The sequence below is a fragment of the Neophocaena asiaeorientalis genome, unplaced genomic scaffold (genome assembly GCF_003031525.2).
Source record: "Neophocaena asiaeorientalis asiaeorientalis breed wild unplaced genomic scaffold, Neophocaena_asiaeorientalis_V1.1 scaffold171, whole genome shotgun sequence".
In the NCBI taxonomy this organism is placed as follows: domain Eukaryota; kingdom Metazoa; phylum Chordata; class Mammalia; order Artiodactyla; family Phocoenidae; genus Neophocaena; species Neophocaena asiaeorientalis.
Genome location: NW_020174013.1, coordinates 11,231,496 through 11,254,386, shown reverse-complemented (window position 1 = coordinate 11,254,386; position 22,891 = coordinate 11,231,496). Strand labels below are relative to the sequence as shown.

The 22,891-nt window shown below is 38.8% G+C and overlaps 1 long non-coding RNA gene across 1 annotated transcript in view; it reads left to right on the top strand.

Moving 5' to 3' along the window:
* The window catches only part of LOC112405155 (uncharacterized), a 32,642-nt gene extending 24,859 nt beyond the window's left edge, over window positions 1-7,783 (top strand). Inside the window, exon 3 of the long non-coding RNA XR_003004277.1 lies at window positions 7,704-7,783. This is a non-coding gene — a long non-coding RNA (uncharacterized LOC112405155). The remainder of the gene's footprint in view (window positions 1-7,703) is intronic.
* The last annotated feature ends 15,108 nt before the right edge of the window (window positions 7,784-22,891 follow it).

Sequence of the window (22,891 nt, the reverse complement as noted above, 5' to 3'; positions counted from 1 at the left end):
AATAGACATTTCTCCAAAGAAATACAGATTGCCAACAAACACATGAAAAAATGTCAACATCATTAATCATTAGAGAAATGCAAATCAAAACTACAATGAGATATTACCTCACACCTGTCAGAATGGCCATAATCAAAAAATCTACAAACAATAAATGCTGGAGAGGGTGTGGAGAAAAGGGAACCCTCTTGCACTGTTGGTGGGAATGTAAATTGATACAGTCACTGTGGAGAACAGTATGGAGGTTCCTTAAAAAACTACAAATAGAACTACCATATGACCCAGCAATCCCACTACTGGACATATACCCTGAGAAAACCATAATTCAAAAAGAGTCATGTACCACAATGTTCATTGCAGCACTATTTACAATAGCCAGGACATGGAAGCAACCTAAGTGTCCATCGGCAGATGAATGGATAAAGAAGATGTGGCACATAGATAAAATGGGATATTACTCAGCCATAAAGAGAAACGAAATTGAGTTATTTGTAGTGAGGTGGATAGACCTCGAGTCTGTCATACAGAGTGAAGTAAGTCAGAACGAGAAAAACAAATACCGTATGCTAACACATATGTATTCAATCTAAAAAAAAAAAAAAGGTCACAAAGATCCTAGGGGCAAGATGGGAATAAAGACGCAGACCTACTGGAGAATGGACTTGAAGACTCGGGGAGGGGGACGGGTAAGCTGGGACAAAGTGAGAGAGTGGCATGGACATATATACACTACCGAATGTAAAATAGATAGCTAGTAGGAAGCAGCTGCATAGCACAGGGAGATCAGCTCGGTGCTTTGTGACCACCTAGAGGGGTGGGATAGGGAGGGTGTGAGGAAGACGCAAGAGGGAGGAGATATGGGGATATATGTATATGTATAGCTGATTCACTTTGTTATAAAGCAGAAACCAACACACCATTGTAAAGCAATTATACTCCAATAAAGCTGTTAAAAAAAAAAAGAGGTGAACTTGGCAGCTGGTGGATGGTGGGTGCACACATTTGTGGAATGGCGCCCCGGGGTGCCTTTGAGAGGCACCTTGAAAGTATCCCCGGGCAAGGGAACAGGACATTAAGTAGCAAATACAAAACACCATGATGAGTTGAGAGAGAAGAAGAAAGAAGAATGTGTTATATTTTGGTATCTTTAATATTACAGTACTTTGGCAATTTTTCTGCTTTTTGAACAAGGCACTATATTTTCATTTTTTACTGGGCCCTGCAGATAATGTGGCCAGTCCTGTCTGTATGCATTCCACTTCTTTTCCTTTCTAAGTAACAGGTTATAACATCAGACATGGTGATGTGTCTTTAATTCATGAAAATAAGCCAATTTTTACAACACATATTATTAATCTTCAGTTACCTTTGATGGGTTTAGCAAAGGGGAATCAGTTTTTCCCATAGCCATAAGAATCACCGTATTGTTAAATTCACTTTATTGAATGATTTAAAATTAATAAGCAGGGAAGAAAATTTAGTAGTTGTCAGTAATATTTCATTTTAAATTGCAGTAATTTCTTTTCTGGATGTTCTTGTTATCCAGCAACCATGATATAAAATGTTGCTTCTGTATAGATATTATATGACATAGGAGAATTTATTTTCAGTTCTGAGGCATACAAGTCTTCTAAGAATAAAATAAGCATTAAAAATAATTGAGGGGACTTCCCTGGTGGAGCAGTGGTTAGGAGTCTCCTTGCCAATTCAGGGGACACAGGTTCGATCCCTGGTCCGGGAGGATCCCACATGATGCGGAGCAACTAAGCCCACAACTACTGAGTCTGTGCACCACAACTACTGAAGCCCGTGCGCTAGAGCCCATGCTCTGCAACAACAGAAGCCACTGCAATAAGAAGCCCACGCACCAGAACGAAGAGTATCCCCTGCTCGCTGCAACTAGAGAAAGTCCACGTGCAGCAACAGACCCAACGCGGAGGAAAAAAAAAAAAATTGAATCTTTGAAATATGCATTTGCTGTCTCTTCTTTTGTTAGGGAAGTGGTATAGCTTAGTAGAAAGAACCCAGGATTCTGAGATAGAAGAAGAAAATGGACACGTTATTTAACTTTTCTGGTTCCTAGTTTTATGTTTGTTAAATAAAGACCTTCAAGTAACTAGAAAATTTCTCAGGTTTCTTCCAACCCTGGAATCCAATGAAGTTTGAATAGCATGCTTTAAACACACACATACAAACACACACACACACTTTATTTATTTGAATGAATACTACTACTATTAAACAATTTTTTTTTTTTTTTCCGGTTCGCGGGCCTCTCACTGTTGCGGCCCCTCCCGCTGCGGAGCACAGGCTCCGGACGCGCAGGCCCAGCGGCCATGGCTCATGGGCCCAGCCGCTCCGCGGCATGTGGGATCCTCCTGGACCGGGGCACGAACCCGTGTCCCCTGCATCGGCAGACGGACTCTCAACCACTGTGCCACCAGGGAAGCCCTAAACTATTTTTAATAACTATGGGTCTTGGAGCATATTTGCATGAAATGAATAGAAACGTACTGAATTTACTCAAGTAAAAATTCTCTTTTCTTTTTGAGAAGTTGTGTCATGTAGAACAAGAATGTAAAAAATATACATGTATGAATACATATTAAAAATAACTGTAAAGTAACCACCACCCAGACTAAGAAATAGAAAACTGCTATATACCTTAGAAGCCCCTTGTTTGCACCTCTCTGAACACATCTCTCTCCCTCGCCTACAGAGGTAACTGTTATACTGCTTTTTTGAGAAAATCATTCTCTTGTTATTCTTTACAGATTTTACCATCTATATAGGTGGTGTTAAATCATATGTTATTTTTAAAAGAGTTGTATTATAAAAATAACATTTTGCAGTTCCCAAAGAAACCAGGAACAACTAAGCCATAGGAAGGACAGGAATCAATACATTTTGGCACTCTCAGTATCAAGATTTAGAGACCTTTGTTCTAGTGCTCTACCAATTAATGTGCCTCAGCTATTAAAGTATTGAAATAGAAAATCTTATTAGCTGAAATGGCTTTTTTCTCCTTTCAGATGTCTACCTCTGATCCAATCAGCTGAGGCTGGGGAGATGGCAACATAGTAGAAAAAGGGCAGCCACAGTAGTCCCAGTCATTTATTCAAAGGTTATATACACTGTTCAGGAAATAGCTAGATACAATGAATAATTCAGTCAATGATGATGTCACTTTATTTATTTATTTATTATTTATTTTTTGCCTGTGTTGGGTCTTCATTGCTGTGCGCGGGCTTTCTCTAGTTGCAGCAAGCGGGGGCTACTCTTCGTTGCAGTGCGTGGGCTTCTCATTGCAGTGGCTCCTCTTGTTGCGGAGCACAGGCTCTAGGCGCGCAGGTGTCAGTAGTCGCAGCATACAGGCTCAGTGCATGGGCTCTAGGGCGTGTGGGCTTCAGTAGTTGTGGCTCGCGAGCTCTAGAGCGCAGGCTCAGTAGCTGTGGCACATGGGCTTAATTGCTCCGCGGCACACGGGGTCTTCCTGGACCGGGGATTGAACTTGTGTCCCCTGCATTGGCAGGCAGATTCTTCACCACTGTACCACCAGGGAAGTCCCGATGTCACTTTAAACAAGTCTGAACTACCATTGGCTTTATTTTCTCATCAATAAATACTGTATTTCACATTCTGTTATAAAATATCTTCAGATCTCTAAGAGAAAAAAATGCTAACCCTAATTCTGTTAATTTGGCATAGGAAATAATTTTCCTTCTTATTATTTTATTTAATTATTACTAGATGTTTCTTGGGTGTCTGTGTTGCCCCTTAATGGAGAAATTCATTGAATCTCACCCAGTGCTGCTCTGCACTGGGCTTGTGCTCTCTAGCCAGGCCCATATCTTCTTCTTTTCCCAAACCAATTAAGAATATCAAATGCCACTTGTTCAATAACAAATGTGATGGAATTAAATGCAATCTTTTCTTTTTACCATATAATTTTAAACATAAATTGTGTATTAAGGATGCAGATCATTGATTCTACCCATCCTCTATTTCTAAAAGATTCTGACTCTTGCCTCCATCACAATAGAGCCCTTGCTGGCCTGTTTGTACAATGTGATCCCACCCCTCCCCTGGACTTAGGCAAGTAAGCAAAGGGCAGACACTTGGCTGGCCCAAGGAGGTGCACCCTATTTTGTAGCTAAACCAATCAAATCCTCCTTTTTGAACATTTGAGAAAGGAGACACAGAAACCTAGGGAGTGGTTAGCTGCATCATTTTCATAGGGGAGCTGGAAAAGGTGACTGCCCTGTTCCCACCCTTGCTTTCTCCTTGAATTCTGTAAGATCAGTATTTCTTAAATCACAGATCAAGAGTATAATAAACACTTGAACTAATTTGAGTAGGTTACTTGAAATAAAACTTGTTCTAAAACAAATAGAAAAAAATTTTAAATACTTTTTCCTTTTAAAAAAACTAAGTTATTTCCTAAAACAGTAGTTCTCAAATTTGAGCGTGCATCAGAATCAGCTGGAGGCTTGTTAAAGCACAGATTGCTGGGTCCCATCCCAGAATTTCTGATTCAATATATCTGGGATGGGGGTGGGGCGTATAATTCACATTTCTAACAAGCTCCCAGATGATGCTGATATTCCTGGTCCAAGGACCACTCCTTGAGAAACAGTGCCCTAGAAATAATCATCTAAGATGACCATAGCTAACAAGACTTTTTTTTTTAAACCAAAAATTAAGATTCTTCAGAAGAGTGCAATAGTTATGAGTTCATACCCTGGATGAAGCCAGATAACCTAGATGCAAATCCTGGCTCTGCCACTTACAAAGTGGGTAAACTTGGGCAAGATACTTAACCTTTCTCTGCCTCTTCATCTGTAAAGTAGATAGTCTAATAGATAATACCATTAGACAGCCTAGCACTATACAATTCCAGGAATCCCATTCATATAGACTACAACATGAATAGCATCACCTAGAATTGTGCAAAGGGGTCATCCTGTTAGGAGTACTTACCTCATGGAGTTGTGATGATTAAGATCATTGTGAGGATTAAAAGAAGCGGAATGCATATGAAGGGTTTAGAACAGTGCCAGCACATGGTAAGGATTCATTAGGTACTAACTATTAGAAAATGGTCCACATTTTGGCTATGCAAAGAAAATACTGAACACATTGTCATGGTAACTGTATCTTTAGTTAAGAATTAAAGGAGTTCAGGTACCACTGTGCAGGTGTAGTAGATTAAAAAAAATTTTTTTTAAGAGTCGTGTGCTTTGGAGAGCAATTAAGTGGCAAAAGAATGACCCTGATTCTTCCAGGACACAAAACTATCTTTTACCCTCTACACATAACTAGCATAAAATAAAAGTAAACAAATAGTCACTGCTATCCCTAAATTATATTTTAATTCCTGAAACATTAATTCTCTGATTATCAAGAGGTAGTTAGTATAGATTGGACCCTAATGGTTTTAAAAATTAAGTCAATTCATTTCTCCAACATACTGTGTTCTGACTTAAAATATTACTGAAGGGCATAGGTGATAAAGTGCACAATTTTATTTGATAAGATAAGAAACTGCTTTAAGCAAGGAAATTTTTAAAAAAACAAAGTTGTATTTGGAACTGTAGGAATAGTACAAGCCAGGTGAACTTGGTGCCATAAGAAAAGTCCTTTTTATTTATTATTTTTATTTAAAAAATTTTTGGGCTGTTCCGTATGGCATGCAGGATCTTAGTTCCCTGACCAGGGATTGAACCCCTGCCCCCTGCAGTGGAAGTGCAAAGTCTTCACCACTGGACCGCCAGGGAAGTCCCTAAGAAAAGTCCTTTGAGACATGCATGTGAATGTTCATGGCAATATTATTCATAAGAGCCAAAACCTAGAAACAATCCAAATGTCCATCAACTGGTGAATGGATAAACAAAATGTGATATATTGGTTATCTATTGCTATGACCAAATCACCCCAAAACGTAGTGGCTAAAAACAACAAATGTTTATTTTCTCACCATTCTTGTGAGAAATCAAAGGGTCAGGAATCTGGATCTTGCTTTGTTGGTAACTCTAGCTTAGTCTCTCCTAAGGTTGCAGTCAAGGTGCTGGCCAGGGTTGCAGTCTCATCTGAAGACTCAGCTGCAGAGGAGGGGTATCTGCTTCCATGCTCACTCATGTGGTGTTAGCAGGCCACAGGTTCTCATTGGCTATTGGCCAGAAACATCAGTTCCTTGCTATGTGGACCTCTCTATAGAGCTGCTCACAACATGGCAGCTCAGAATGAGGGATTCAAGAAAGAGAGAATGAGAGCCCCCAAGATGGAAACCATAGTCTTTTTATTTTAAATTCTAACCTAATTAGATTTTAACCTAATCTCAGGAGTGACAGCCCACTACATTCTGTTCATTAGGAGTGAGTTACTAGGTCCAGCCCATACTCAATGGGAAAGAATTACACAGGGGCATGCAAACCAGGAGGCAGGGATCATTGAGGGCCATCTTAGAAGCTGCAACCAATGTGGTACATCCATACAATGGTACTATTCAGCAATAAAAAGGAACAAACTACAGGGATATGCTACAAATGGATGAACCTCAAACATTTTAGGCTAAGTATAAGAAGTCAGGCATAAAAGACCACATTCTGTATGTTTCTATTATTTGACATTCTGAAAACACAAAATTATAGAAACAGAAAGTAGGTTAGTGGTTACTTAAGGCTGTGGGGGTGGGGAGAAGGGAATTTTTGGTGGGTGATGGACATATTATTAAAATGGATTGTAGTGATGGCTACACAACTCTGTATATTTACTAAAAATCATTAAATAAATACTTACAAAAAAGATGGCATGGGATACAAAACAACTAGCCTGTACGTTTCCAAAAATGTCAATATCATGAAAGGCAGAAGGTATTATGTCAGATTAGAAGAAACTAAAAAGTCATGACAACCAACTGTAATGCATGATCCTAGATTGGATCCTGAATGTGGCAGTGGAGGGCATGGGAGAGATGCCATAAGGACATAAGGAAAATTGGAGAAATTACATATGGCCTGTAGATTAGATAAGAGTATTGTATCAATATTAAACGTTCCAAATAATTGTCCTGTGGTTATGTAGGAGAATGCCCTTGTTCTTAATAAATACATGCTCTTTAGGGTGAAGTTGCATGTTTTCTGCAACTACCTCTCAACTGGTTCAGGAAAAAAAATTGTATGTATAAAGAGAATGTGGAAGAGTGAGAGCAGGGGCTTCCCTGGTGGCACAGTGGTTAAGAATCTGCCTGCCAATGCAGGGGACACAGGTTCGATCCCTGGTCCGGGAAGATCCCACATGCCGCGGGGCAACTAAACCCGTGCACCACAACGACTGAACCCGCACTCTAGAGCCCACGAGCCACAGCTACTGAAACCTGCACACCAAGATCCCGTGCTCCGCAACAAGGGAAGCCACTGCAATAAGAAGCCCGGGCGCCACAACAAAGAGTAGCCCCCACTTGCCGCAACTAGAGAAAGCCCGTGGCAGCAACGAACACCCAATGCAGCCAAAAATAAATAAATAAATATTTTTTAAAAATGAGAGCAAATGTAATTAATTGTTAACAATTGGTGAATCTGGGTGAAGGGTACATGAGAATTCTTTGTACTCCTTTTGCAACTCTTTTGTAAATTTAAAATTATTTCAAAATAAGAAGTTAAATAAAACAAATCTTTGAATGAAATTCTCCCTCTGTCCCTTAGCTTCCAGCCAGGATCAAATACAATTACCAGTACAAACAGAAAAATCAACAGAAGAAAAAAGAAAACAAATGATTTTTGACCTATTACTTATCAGGTACTATTTTTCTTTGTTTTATTTAATTCTTCTAATGCACTTGGAGCAGTGGTTCTTGGCCTCATCTGTACATTACAATCACCTAGGGATTTTAAAACTCCCTGTACCCTGGCAAAAACCACACCGATGAGGTTAAAAGCTCTGGGGGGGCTTCCCTGGTGGTGCAGTGGTTGAGAGTCCGCCTGCCGATGCAGGGGACACGGTTCGTGCCCCGTCCGGGAGGATCCCACATGCCGCGGAGCGGCTGGGCGCATGAGCCATGGCCGCTGAGCCTGCATGTCCGGAGCCTGTGCTCCGCAACGGAAGCTCTGGGGATCGGACCCCGTCATCAGTATTTTTAAAGTTCTCCAGGTGATTCCATTGTGCAGCCAAGGTTCAGACCACTGTCTTGGACATAAAGCTTTATCATCTCCCTCTTAGAATCGTAAAAGTTGAGGCCCAGGGAGATTTTGTAACTTGCCCAGCTTGCAAAAGTGGAAGAGAGGGTAGATGGACATGGGTACACAGAAAAGAAGCGGCATCCATGTGACCCCATTTTCAGGTTCTTACCACCTCACCTTCTGGCCCTCTTGGGTCTTTACCTGGCTTTCCCAAGTGTGGTCTTCAGACAAGGAGCTGAGTTGAATGCTGCAAAATACAATCAGACTTGCTGTGGATTTTAAGGAACTTATAAAATGAACACAAATATATAAAAGGTAGTTAATATTTATAGAAAAATTGTATAAAAGCACATAACTGCTTTGTGAGAGGGTGAAATCTGGTGATGAGAGTAAATTCAATCCAGAAAGTCTTCTTTGATAAGTGGTCAAGAAAGAGAAATTTACATCTCTAGACATTCCTTCTCATGATAACATATCTCCTTTCAAAACAGACAAAACAGACCTTTTTATTTTAATTGTTAAATAAGAAATTTCGAAAAGACTTCACTCCAAATTTAGAATAGTTACATATGCTTCCTTTAAGCCATGCTTCTCAATAACCTGTAAATCACTAGAAAGAATTATGTCTCATTTTAATTTAGTCCCATCTATTAATTTTTCATATCGCTGAACAGATAATATTCTTGTAATAAACCTTAATTGTTGCTTCTCCTAGGTTTCCCAAACATTTAGAAAATAAGCCTTTTCAAGTGCTATTTAAGCTGAAGAGGAGGAAATTTGACCCACAGTTTATCACTTAGCTCTTTAGCATACTAATACGACTACAATTTGCATTTGACTAGGGGGTTGTTTTTTCACTCTTGTAATCTTGTTGGCAGAATACCACAATTTTTGGTTGACTTTTAAAACAAATTGTCTATCTACTCTAGGGAAATAAGGTGGTGTTAATACAAGAAGCTTGGAAGTTAATTAATTGCTCTGAAACAATTCCATGTTGGTTTAGCCTCTTAGGTGGTGTTATTTGCACAGCTCTCGCTAATGCTAATGATCAATTCACATTGGCATTTAAACAAAATCAACCCTAAGACATTTCTCACACTTCCTAATGAATGATTCTTTTTTTCTTAGTCTCAAGTTATCTAGTCCTGTGGCGATCTAGGATAGCTCTTTTACTTTGATAAGTAAAGTGTGGCTGAGACTTTCCAATAGCTTTTTCAGGTAACTAATTCAGAATGAACTAGCTCTTTTCTAGCTGCTTACCCTTCAAAGAATTTACTTTATGGATACACATAGGAAGGAAATTAACTGCACTGTGTTGAGGCAATCTTACTGGTATCAAGATTTTTTTTTTAATATATTTATTATTTATTTATTTACTTTTGGCTTCATTGGGTCTTCATTGCTGCGCGTGGGCTTTCTCTAGTTGAGGTGAGCGGGAGCTACTCTTCACTGTGGTGCGTGGGCTTCTCCTTGCGATGGCTTCTCTTGTTGCGGAACATGAGCTCTAGGAGCGCGGGCTTCAGTAGTTGCAGCATGTGGGCTCGGTAGTTGTGGCTCGTGGGCTCTAGAGCGCAGGCTCAGTCATTGTGGTGCACGGGCTTAGTTGCTCCATGGCCTGTGGGATCTTTCCAGACCAGGGCTCGAACCCATGTCCCTCGTATTGGCAGGTGGATTCTTAACCACTGCGCCACCAGGGAAGTCCCTCGAGATTTTTATTATTAAAAAAAGTAATTAAATATTCTAAGTAATAACATGTTATTCTAAAATAGTCTAAAAATATTTTAGAAATCCTGTAGTAAAAAGCACATTAACTGTAGAGAGAGGCAGGATATCTCTGGTGTAATGATGCCATTACTTTTTTTTTTTTTTTTTGCCATTACTTTTTGTATGTGGTAAAGACTGAATGTTTGTGTCCCCTGAAAATTCATACACTGAAAGCTCATCTCCAGTATGATGGTATTTTGGAGGTGGGGACTCAGGGAGGTAATTAGGTCATGAGGGTGAAGCCCTCATTAATGGGATTAGTGCCCTTATAAAAGAGACCTCCAGAGGGCTGCCTACCCTCTTTGGCCATGTGAGGACACAGCAATCATAATATGGTGGTCTATGAGACAGGAAGTGGGCTCTTACCAGACACTGAATCTGCTAGCACCTAGATTTTGGAATTCCCAGCCTTCAGAACCATGAGAAATACATTTCTGTTGTTCAAGCTACCCAGTCTATGGTATTCTGTTATACCTGCTTGAATGAACTAAGACAGTATGTGTACAAGAAAACCAGTGTAAGGAGATAGATATAGATATATAGATGTAGGTATAAATATGTATAGGTATATTTATTGGACAATTGTATATATTTACTGGAAATTATATATATAATACATATGTGTAAAATATACATGGAGAGAAACATTTATTTCCTTTTAGGAGACAAGCAAATATTCATTAGGTCCCTGAGCCCAGCTGGTAAGATTGTTTTGGTTAGATGAAAGAGTGTCCATTTCAGTGCCCCACTATATACCTGGGTAACAGGTTTGCATCAGATTTCTCTCTCCTGGGACAAAGTGCCTAATACACTCCTTTACAGTGGACAAAGGACTTAAAATATCTGTCAGTTAGGAGTCTAAAATAATTAATTAGTAGTGATAGAATTTCTGGAATGCAGACAAGAGGGAGGAAGGAGAATAAGAAGAATGACACTAAGAGTTACCAAGCACCTACTATATGCAGGACACTATGGTAAACACACTTAACCTATGTTGTCCTATTTCATCCTCTCAGCAGCTGTGAGACAGAGGTACCAACTTCCCCACCTGAAAAATGGTGGAGGTTTAATAACTTTCTGAACATGATAAAGTGATAGAGTGGAGATTCACTTGTACAAAGGATTTGAAGAGTTCTATCCATTTCAAAGTCTGCTTTCTTTTCACTTACATCATGCTGCTTTCAGAGTGAAAGAAGGTTCAGGGACTCTCCTGGCAGTCCAGCAGTTAAGACTCTTCACTTCCACCACAGGGGGCACAGGTTCTACCCCGGTAGGGGAACTAAGATCCCACATCCTGCATGATGTGGCCAAAAAAAGTAAAAACAAAACAAAAACAAAAAAAACAAAGGTTCAGTAAATTCTGATAAAAAAACAAATCTAAAAATTTGATACCCTGTGGAGGGAAACACAACAAGTTTTGGGAGTAGATATGGCAAAAAAGGCATATTGCTCAGGACATGGGAGGAGAAGACTAGAAGATAGCTAGAAATAGAGAACAGAAGGAGAGTGAAGACTTTTCAAGGACCCAGGACGAAGAATCGAATGTGCTTGGGTAACTGACTAGGCTAAAAACTCTCAGTATAGATTTCTTCTAAGTTGAACAAAGATGAACTGTGAACCTGTATATGCTTACCTCTATGCAGCTATGGTTTTCAAAGAATAGTTTATCACTTGTAGTGGATTCAAGAAGATTAGCCTGTATTTGTTGCTGTCATTGAGAATTTAGTAAGAGGAGGAATGTAAGAAAAATGAGGGCATTTCTCTAAGATATACACAGGGGAATGAAATTATTGGAGCCACAGGTGTGTGGATCTGCATCTTAACTGGTTATTACCAAAGTTGGGGAGGATAGCTTTTCCTAGAAAGTCACTCCAAGAATATATTCTGACCTCTCTAGGGGAGGAAAAGTGTTATTCAACCCAAGTTCATGTGCCCAACATATGGTGAGGCCAAACCAACCAAAACATCGAAGTTTGGAGCAGAGAAAGGTTTATTGCAAGGGGAACAGGCTGCTTATGCTCAAAAAGCCCAAACTCCATGACGGTCTTTGGGGGAGAGTTTTTATAGGCAAAATTTGCAGGGAGGACTACAGGGTGTATGACCTTCCTCTGATTGGTTGGTGGTAAGTTAACAGGGTGGTGTTCCAAGAATCTCAATCATCAGCCTTCTGATTCCAACCAGTCTGGATTCCCTGTGCTTATGCTCAGCCTGAAGTTACCATCCTCCACCTGGGGGCCTTAGTTCCTATAGGAACTCAGAGATAAATATCAGATTGCTATACATATCCCCCAAGGAGGAACCAGAACCCTGCCCCATAGCTGCACTATTGTTTCTTGACTGCCTTTCTTTTGTTTCTTCATTCCCTCACTTTCCTAATTAGTAACCATTTGAATCTGCCCTTTGGAACTCAGGGAAGGCCTAGGAGGCTGGAAGCCTTTTTCCCACAAACAAGAAATGTTGGACACAGAAAGTCTTTTGTACCAGGTAGGGCCCCACAGGGTCCTGCTTGGTTTCAAAAGGAAACTGACTTCAGTCTAACAACAATTCACCAATCTCTTCAAGAACCCATTATGAATGTGGCATTGGATTCTGGAAGGTGCCGATAAATCTTCAGAATGTCTCCTGCCTTTGAGGAGCTGATTATATGATGTGGAGCTAGAGCATAGACCTCTGAAACACTAAATACCCATCATAGATGCTGAGTATATGTGAGGGGCTGCCTCGGGAAGTCAGGGGTTGGAGAGGGGTGTTGATAAGGAAGGCCTCCTGAGGGACTGGAGCAGGGCCTTGAAGGCCAGGGAGGTGAGAGAAATTTGGTCAGGGCAAAGAAGAGAAGGAAAGAGAACCAGGTGGGAATATCCAGGCTTGGATCTTCTGAGTCCTGATACATACATATGATATCCACACCGATATATATACAATATGTGCATGAGTGTGAGTATGGCTATATTTCTTTACACTTTAAGAGTACATTACACTTATATTAGTGATAGGTATAAGTTAATACAACCACTCTGAAGAGCCATTTGGTAATATCCAGATAATTTGCAGCCTTTGTTCCAACAATTTTATTCCTAGGTATATATCCCAGAGAAAGTCCCCCTTATGTGCTCAGGGGGATATGAATAGAATGGTCATTGCATGTTTTTAACAACAAGATATTAGAGCCAACTTACACGTCAATTTATAGGAAAATGAGTAAAAATAATGCAGCATATTCATCCACTGGAATATCTATGATACAACAGTTAAAATCAATGAAATGGAGCTATATACACAAACATGAATAAAACTCAAAAACAATGATAAGGGATAAAAGCAAATTGCAGAGTATATTCAGAATGATATTCATATAAAGTTTTAAAAACATGCAAAACAGTCCTATATGTCACATATATGTAGTAAAAATATACTACACTACTACCTGTCAGTGTGGTAAAAAATAAAAATAACCTTCGTGGTAGTGGTAACCCCTGACAGTGACAAAGTTTAATACAACTGGGAAAGGGCCTTCACCAATTTGTGTAATAATTTATTTTTTAAACGGTGTAATAGGTCCATGGGTGCTTATTTTGTTGATCTCTAACATTTTGTATGCCTGTAATGTTTCAACTTAAAAACATTAGAAGAGGTAAAAAGAAGACCAAAAAGATACACAGTGAAATGCTTAATAGTATTTGTTGAGATTATAATGCAGATTAAATTTTCTTCTTCATTTTCTATATTTTTTAAAATAAATATATCATTTTTATTTAAAGTTTTTAGATGAAAACAACTTTTAAAAACAGATGCATTACAGAGCCATGCCATTTTGCAAGGGCCTAGAATAGTGACCGGTGTATATTAAAGTCTCAATAAATATTTACTGAATGAATGAATGAATGAAATGAATGGATGAATAATTGAGACCTTAGCAATACAGGCCGGTAGGGAGGAAGAGAAAGTAGGAATGGTGGAGGCAGGCAAGTGCCTGAGGCAGATCCTATATGGTACAACGTACAGTGGCCATATTCCTATTCCTAAGGAGTAGAAGCAATTCAGGTATAATGAGGTTGGGCAGAGGCAGAAATGTTAACCTGATCACTTTTCCCCACTCTCAACTAACTATTCCTACCTTCCTTCTCTTTCTCACCTACCTGTGTTGCTGAGATTCATTCCTAGCACCTAAGCCTACCTATCACCATCTGTAGGACAAGTGGGAATGTTTGTATATAAATGGCATCCATGGTCTAAACAGCTAGCCTAGGTAACCTGGGTTGTATCTAGACATGGAATGGATAAAAGCCAGTTAATTTGCACTAGTATTGTCTCTGTTTGGGCCGCTATAACAAAGTATCAAGGATTGGGTGACTTATAAACAACAGAAATTTATTTCTCACAGTTTTGGAGGCTGGAACTCCAAGATCAGGGTGCCAGCATGGACAGGTTCTGGTGAGAGCCCTCTTCTGGGTTGCAGACTGCTGACTTCTTATTGCATCTTCATACAGCAGAAGGGGCAAGGGAGCTCTTTGGGGTCCCTTTTATAAGGGCACTGATCCCATTCATGAAAGCTCCACCCTCATGACCTAATTATCTCCCAAAGGTCCCACTGGCTAATGTTGTTACTTTAGGAGTTAGAATTTCAACATGAATTTTGGGGGGACACAAACATTCAGTCCATAATAAGCATCAAACCCTCAAAATATTATCTCAAATATTTCATTAAGCTGGGGCTGAGGCACCATAGAGAGATTATATGGATTCAGTAATACATTCCCTTGCTTTAAATGAGTCCATATTTTTATTTGTACCAAAGTTCTTATACACCCAAGCAGAATTATATACCACTTGGTAAGAGTCTGCTTATTAAACTGATGAACAAGGTAATTCTTTGGGCTTAGGCTATCTGAGGAAAATACAACATGAATCTGCACAGAAAATAGCAGTAATCTTCTAAGTACAGACAAGTCAATTGTATTTGTTGTGCGCTAACAGAAAGACTCCTGGGTTTTAGTAGATAGCCCACTATATAATCATCCTGGCTGAATAGGCTCAGATACTTTGTTTTGAAGGGAGTGCAGAAATCCTGCAGGTTTAATTGCCAATAAATCAGCATGACCTCCACTCCCTGGCACTCCTTTTCTACAATGATCTTTTCAACCAGGAAATGAAGAGATGGATTTTACAGTGTGTGTGTGTACTGCCTATGGTAAGATAACAGAATTATACTTGCCATTTTCTCCATTACAGGCTATGCTAGATAATGAAGGACTCTATTAATGACATGTTCTGTTTGCTTTAGGTTATTTTCATCTTGTATTGTAGTTACTTCTTTTTGTTATTATGGAGAGCTGTCTTTCTTTTTAAAAAAAGAAACTTCTATCATTAATTCAATATTTTACCATCACCAGAGATTTTATTCCCCAGTTAATTCACAAGAATTTGCATTAAAATATTCTGGATCACTCAAAAAGCTATTCACGAACTGATTGAATTGGATGTTACTCTTAGCTGTTTTTCAGATTTGGTTTAAATAGCTATTTTAAATTAATATTTCCAATTCACGACTATAACCAATACAGACATTTTAACACTCATCCATACCCAATGTAACATAAACCTGCTGTTTGCACTGTTGAATTGTTTGTATGTTGACGTTTATTTTAGTTTGAATGAATAATATTCTGTGGTAGATATTTATTTAGATTTTTATACGAACACTATAAGAAAACATCAACATTTAAAACTATTAAATAGTAGGTTCCACTTTGTGCTTAATTTCGGAGTGCTACTGCTACCTATTCTGAATTTAGGATGATGCTTTTCTTGCCTGACCACAGGGTGTTGGACCAGATGATTCCTTGAAGCTCTGTCTAGCTCTAAGATCTCTGATGCAACCTGCTGGGTCAGGACACCACCTTATTATGGGCTGTGTGCTGGACAATATTGTTGTGCTTTAAATATACATTTAAAAATGTTTTAAGGGGCTTCCCTGGTGGCGCAGTGGTTGAGAGTCCGCCTGCCAATGCAGGGGACACGGGTTCATGCCCTGGTCTGGGAAGATCCCACATGCCACGGAGCAGCTGGGCCCGTGAGCCATGACCGCTGAGCCTGCGCGTCTGGAGCCTGTGCTCCGCAACGGGAGAGGCCACAACAGTGAGAGGCCCGCGTACCACAAAAAAAAAAAAAAAAGTTTTAAGAGTGAGAAGATTCTGGGATGATGGCAGCAGTGACATAGTTTTTTAATCTTTCCAAATCCCCATATTACAATACCTAGAGCCACTAGATAGCAAAACCAAAAACATTTGTCATAAAATTAGATGATAAGGTATCCCCAGAAAACCCAAACTACAAGCAAATGAGAACAAGCCACTAAAATCCACAAGACCTTCCATTTGTGTGGGAGAAAGCATAGGAAAGCAATAGGACCTCTGATGCACCTGAAAACAGAGTAGAAAAAATAGCCAATAGATATTTACTGGAAAGGCAAAAGACCAATTTGTGAATAGCAGTTGAAATTGGGAGGTGTTTCCCCTACTCCAATGGCAGATGAATGTGAGAGGCCTACAGGGAGGATGGAAGGGACTAGAACAAATTGGTCTCAATAAGCTTATGAAATTACCAGCTAGGGCTCCCTTCCAGAATAGAGCCTGACCCAGCCTTCTGAGAGTAGAATCAAAATTAATCAAGATAAAGGCAATATAGACAAAGGAAAGAGAAGAACCACAGGCAGGACATCTCAGGAAGCAAGCAGTTAACACTTTTTAACCCTTCATGGAAACAAAAGAGGGAGCTCTGTGAGGTTAGCAAAGCTACCCTGAACCATGCCTCCTTCTAAAAATTCAGAAATCTCTTTTCACATAAAAATCGGCAATAAATTAGTTACTATACCAAAAAAAGGGGGAGGGGAAAATAAGGAGCAGAATGACATCACTTCCAACAGTGAAAGGACATCAGAAACATGTGTCCACAGAATACATCGAGACCATAAGCTTTAATTTGACAATAATCTAAAAGGTATTAAGAAAAACAATCTAAATGATATTGACATGAAAAAAACATATCACATTTTATTTTAAATGTAAAATTAAAAATAAAAAATCATTTTAGAAATGAAGTCTTAACTAAAAAGAACACAAGAGAACATATAAATAATATCTTAAGGGAAATAAAAGATGAAAAGAGTAAGAATTTTTCAAATGAAAAAGAAGTTAAAAGATTTGGAAACAAGTCAAGAGAAAGTGACAAATTAAAGGCAACAAAGATCCAACATATAGATAAAAGGAAGTCCTCAAAAAAGAAATCAAAGTGAAGGAACAAGTCAAATACTAAAAAACATAATTCAAGAAAACTTTGCTGAAATAATAAAGAAAAAATAACTTAAATTACATGTTGAAAGAGTACACCATGTATCTGAGAGTATTCACCAGGACAACCCCAAGACATAATTTAGTAAAATTAATGGACTTTAAGGAAAAAAGGAAAAAATCCTTTAGATATATAGGCAAAAGGAACATGGGATTTATATGACAAACACAATGAGATTATCATCAGACTTGTCAACACTTTATGCCAGACAGAAATGGAGTAACATATTTAAGGCACTCAAAGAAAACAAATGAGAATCAAGGATAAACTGCAAAGCTGACCATCAAGTATAAAAAGCACAGACAAGTCTTTATCAACATGCAAGAACTCTGAGAATATCACTCTCATTTTCTCACTGAGGAGTCTATTAGACAACAACCTTTGGACAATCAAACTGACTAAAGAGACATTGCTATTAGGCCTGCTAATGAGCATTAAACAAATAATTACGTGTACGACTAGGATTAAATAAGGATTAAAAGGGATAGTATGGTATGTAATGGCTCTCTGACAATGTAGATACAGTACAACTACTAAAACTGGGAGGAGAATGGGGAGAGGAATATGGGAAAAATTTTTGTCTGTTCTCAGTAATTCTATTTGTATTTTTCTGAGCCTGTGATGTATATAAAGCAGGGTAATATAAATAGCAGTTATGGAATATTTGAATTTTATCTTACCCTCTGCCCTTGAGTACCAGCATTTTCAGTGTGGAAGACTAAATATAGGAGGGGTTACATAGAAAAACCTACTGTCCTGAATTTGAATTGAAAATATCAATATTAACTTAGAGGTATTTTATGTTTAAAATGTATGTTTTTCTGTAGCTGTGTGTTGTTTTATAATAGAAAGGTTTTTCATGTCTCCATCCACTGAAGAGGCCTAGAAACAGTGACAAATCCTGTAGTCATGAGCATACCTAGCAGCCAGATTGTGATCTTGAAAATATCATTTCTCCCTAAAAGAAACCTGTGCTTCTCGGGGAAATGGGTGCTTTCAGCTCTTGGGTAGTGTATTAGTTTGCTAGGGCTGCTGTAACAAAATACCACAATTGAGTGACTTAAACAAGAGAAATTTATTGTCTCACAGTTCTGGAGGCTAGAAATCCGAAATCAAGGTATTGGCAGGGTTGGTTCCTTCTGAGGGTCATGAGGGAAGGATCTATTCCAGGCCTCCCCTCTTGGCTTGTCATCTTTTCCCTATGTTTCTTCACATTGTCTTACCTCTATATGTGTCTCTCTGTCCAAATTTCCCCCTTTTTTCATAAGGACACTAGTTAGATTAGATTAGATTAAGGCCCACTCTAATGACCTCACTTTAGCTTAATCACCTCCGTAAAGACCATATCTCCAAATAAAGTCACATTCTGAGGTACTGGGGTTAGGACTTCAACATAAAAAATGGGGGAGGGGGTGCAGTACAATTCAACCTATAGTAGGCAGTAAATATACAGGATAAACTTCAAGTGCCTTGTTATACTAGATAGTGAGGAAGTTATTAAGATTTACTGGGGTCATAGCCAAAGGCCTAGGAGCCAACCTAAAGAAAAGACAGGACAGTTACAATTTGAAGACAATTACAAATTTACAATAAAATTACAATTTTTAATATCTATTAAAGTAGTCAACCTCCTTAAAGTAGAGGTCAATAGAGAGCTAATTCACTCTTGAAAACTGACAGTGCAAAAGAATCAACTATTTATCCTACTTTTCCTATATGAACAGTGCCATTGTGTCTCTTAATAGTAAATGAGGGGAAGCATCTTTTTATAAAAGCATTCGGGCTAATAATTTTAAAAGAAATAACAGATTTAGAGTATCACCATTTTTCAACCCTCAACAAATTAATGGTATAGTCACTGAGCATCAACATGCTGCTGACATCACAAAAGGAGAGACAACCAGATGTGTGCCTCCCAGTGAAAGAAAACGTCATCAGCTATTGTCTTAGTCCCCTGGGGCTAATATAACAAGATACCACAGACTGGGTGGCTTATAAACAGCATAAATTTAGTGCTTACAATTCTGGAGGCTGCTAGCATGGTCGGGTGAGAACCCTCTTCTGGGTTGCAGACTTATCATTGTATCCTCATGTGATGGAAGGCCCTAGGGAGCTCTGTGGGATCTCTTTGATAAGAGTTCTAATCCCATTCATGAAGGCTCCTCCCTCATGACCTAATCACCTCCCTAAGGCCCCACCTATTAATACCATCATTTTGGAGGGTTAGGATTTCAACATATGAATTTAGGGGGGACACAAACATTCAGACCACAGCACCTAGTCTTCCCAGAGGAAGACTTGAATCTAATCATGCCTCTGGACCCAGCAAACAATATAAAGGAAATGAAGACAGAGAAACTTGTTGAACCATGGGTGTACAGTCAGCAGCATTTAGAGTGTAGGAGAGTGTACAGGTTAAGTGATCTGTGTTCTTTAACAGGGTGTAAAGAAAAGTATTGGAGGAGGAACCTATAGATTAAAAGAGACTTAAAAGAAAACATTGCTTAGCAGATAAGACTAAATAATAGTCCAGGAATGTACACTTGGATGTCTTATTACACTTGGGTGATAATACTGTAAAGAAAGCCATGATTGCTATAATGCTCAGAATGGTGGCTACTTTTGTGGAGAGAGGAGGTTATCATTGGAATGAGTATATGGAGGGGCTTTTGGGTGGGGGTGAGGGTTGGCAGAGCTCTATTTCTTGGCTTGGATGGTGATTACAAAAGTGTTTGCTTTGTAATAACTCATTAAGCTACATATTTGTTTTGTGTGTTTTTCTGTACCTGTTTTATTTTTTCAGTAAAAAGTTTGTCTTCTTTTTGTTTTCGTTTTGTTTTGTTTTAAGAGCAGTGCAAAACATAAAGAGCTTTAGTAGAGACTTGTGCTGTATGTTGATTTCATTTCAGGACACTTCTCAGTGTCTTCCAAAAAACCTAGTGTGACCACATTTTCCCATTAAATTTAGCAAAGCCTGTTCTTGGCTTAATAGACAAGCATACATTTCCGTCTACAACCTGATTTAATAAAAGCATAGAAAGAAAGCAGTGAGAGGCCAGCAAAGTAAAAAAAAAACAAACATGTTTTACCATCCAACCATATTTCTGCAAAAAGTAATGTTAAGCAAAATTGGGAAAGCATAGGTAGGTATAAGTATGGCAGCATTAGTAGGGTGGTATCATAAAATGTCCCTGAGAAGCTGTAGAATCCCATATTGTTCAAGTTTACAGCTTCACTCCATTCAATTAGACAAACAAAATGGCTTTTATCCGTTTGATCCATTGATCTTTTGACTTTAAGCTACAAAGGAGACAAGTTTACAGGCCTTAAAGACAAATCAGTCTTTAAGTTGTCAGCAAAGATCTCTGAAAGCTAACTTTCCTGAAGTACTAATTAAAGCAAAGAACGAGAGTCCATTGTGTAACCAATTACACATTCCCTGTGACGAGTGATAAGAGGGCCATGATATCCGTATCAGACAGTGTGCAAGTATGTATTGAGCACAGGTTTTCCTATGGAGTCTCAGTTTCACATACGGGGTTGGAGCTCCAAATATATGGTCACCATACTTATTTTACAAAATCGTCCTTTGTCTTCTTTCCTCTAATCTTAATGAAAGCAGGGCTGTACTTGCAAGTAGACCTGACAGATGAATTTAACACATTCTTACAAATTTAAGTTATTTTAACCAGCCCAAGGGAGTTCCCTGGAGGTCCAGTGGTTAAGACTCCATGCTTCCACTGCAGGGGGCATGGGTTCGATCCCTGGTTGGAGAACTAGGATCCCACGAGCTGCGCAGCGTGGCAAATAAATAAATGAATGAATAAATGAATAAATAAACGAACCAGCCCAAGAGGTTCTAAGGATGTGCCTCAAAACCCCCCAAGATGCCAATGGAGTTGGGGGGGGAGGTTAGTAAGCAGGCAGTTATTTAAATCCTATCAATTATTTGAGGCCCTGCTCAGCATCATCTCTCTGTTTTCCAAGCCATTTAAGAGCATTATAGACTGAACCACTCATAACCTAACTTTCAAGATTATTTTGTCAAAACAATAGTGGTTTTATTGCTACTATCGCGTATTGTCCTCCAACTACTTTATGATTGTTAATTTTGTGTCCCTATCTGGTTACAAGGCTTCCTAAAGGCAGCAATTATGTCTTATAATTTCCTGTATTCTCCACTGCATATAGAAAACACTCAATACTCATTGATCTCATTCACTAATCCTTTAATTCATCCATTTATTCAATTAACAATATTTTTTCAGGGCCAACTATGTGCTGTCCTTTCTGCCAGGTTTATAGCTATGAGCAAGTTTGTGCTCTTATGAAACTTCCATTTTAATAGTTGGCATAAGGAAAACCCGAGGTACTTTTTTCCCTCCCAGACTTTGGACTCTAAAATGACTAACTTTCCAGCAGTAGCAGGGGCTAAACTGCCATTTGTCTAAAAAGAATTCCCAGCCCATTCTGCTGCTTAGTGGTAGGCAAACTAAAAGAAAGGAAAAAACAAAGCAGGTTCAGCATGTGTGAGTTCTTTCTGATTGCTCTCCCCTTCACTGAGGTGGATTCTTCAAAAGCCAAGTAGAACCTTTCAAAATCCTGGGGTGGGAGGGGTTTTACATAGTTTCTCTTTGACTCCTGTACTTTTCCCCATTACTTTCCCTCAGATATACACTATTTTATATATTTATGTACATATGTAGGCATATACACATATGTGTATGTGTATGTATGTACACGTGTGTGTATGTGCATAATAAGGTTTGTCTCTCGTCCCCCCTTCTCTAGAGATGCTTTTAATTTTAAAGTAGTAATCACCCTAGTGCCCTTTGCCCTCTAGAGTGATTTCTCAAAGGCAGGGCAGTGCCAAAGCTGTAAACCTTTGCCTTGCCTTTGTGGTTCTCTTTTTGATGTTGGAGCTTTCTCACCACCTGCTCTTTTTGTCTAAGCAATTCCCAGGCTTCTATAATTCTGGGAATTTGGCTACTACTTAACCATTGTTATTTATTTCATCAATAGTGTTAAAGTGGCAAATTTTATAGTACTGTGACAACAGTAACATTGATTCTCAAAGAAGGTGTTTTCCTGGCTTTATTTGTTTTGATAAAATAATCTTGGACTGAAAAGAGAACTAAATACATTTGCCTCAGGCCAAATGTCCAAGCTTTATAATGCATAAAGCATAAAAATGATAAAACTCTGCCCTTAAAAAGTAATTATAGTGCAAATTGGTGCCATGCTGCAGATAGTGGTAAAAATTAATTAATTAATAGATAGATACAAGTACTTTCTGAAGGAGGGAAAAAGTGAAAAAGTCACAGTGTCTAACTTCAATAAATATAAAATCACCCCTGTATCCCAGTGCTGCTACCAGAACAACATATAGTGAGCACAATAATACTTGTTGAATGAGTGAATTCAGTTCACTTCTTTTATCTACCACTCTCAGATTCCTAATACTTAAAGAGTGGATTATCTATGAGGATAAGGAAACGTGTTATGAATATAAATAATAATAGGATTATAACAAATCCTGTGTCCTTTTAAACCAGTACCTCTATGGTCAAAACTTAGTGCTGTAAGCCAGGGCTCATGTAAAT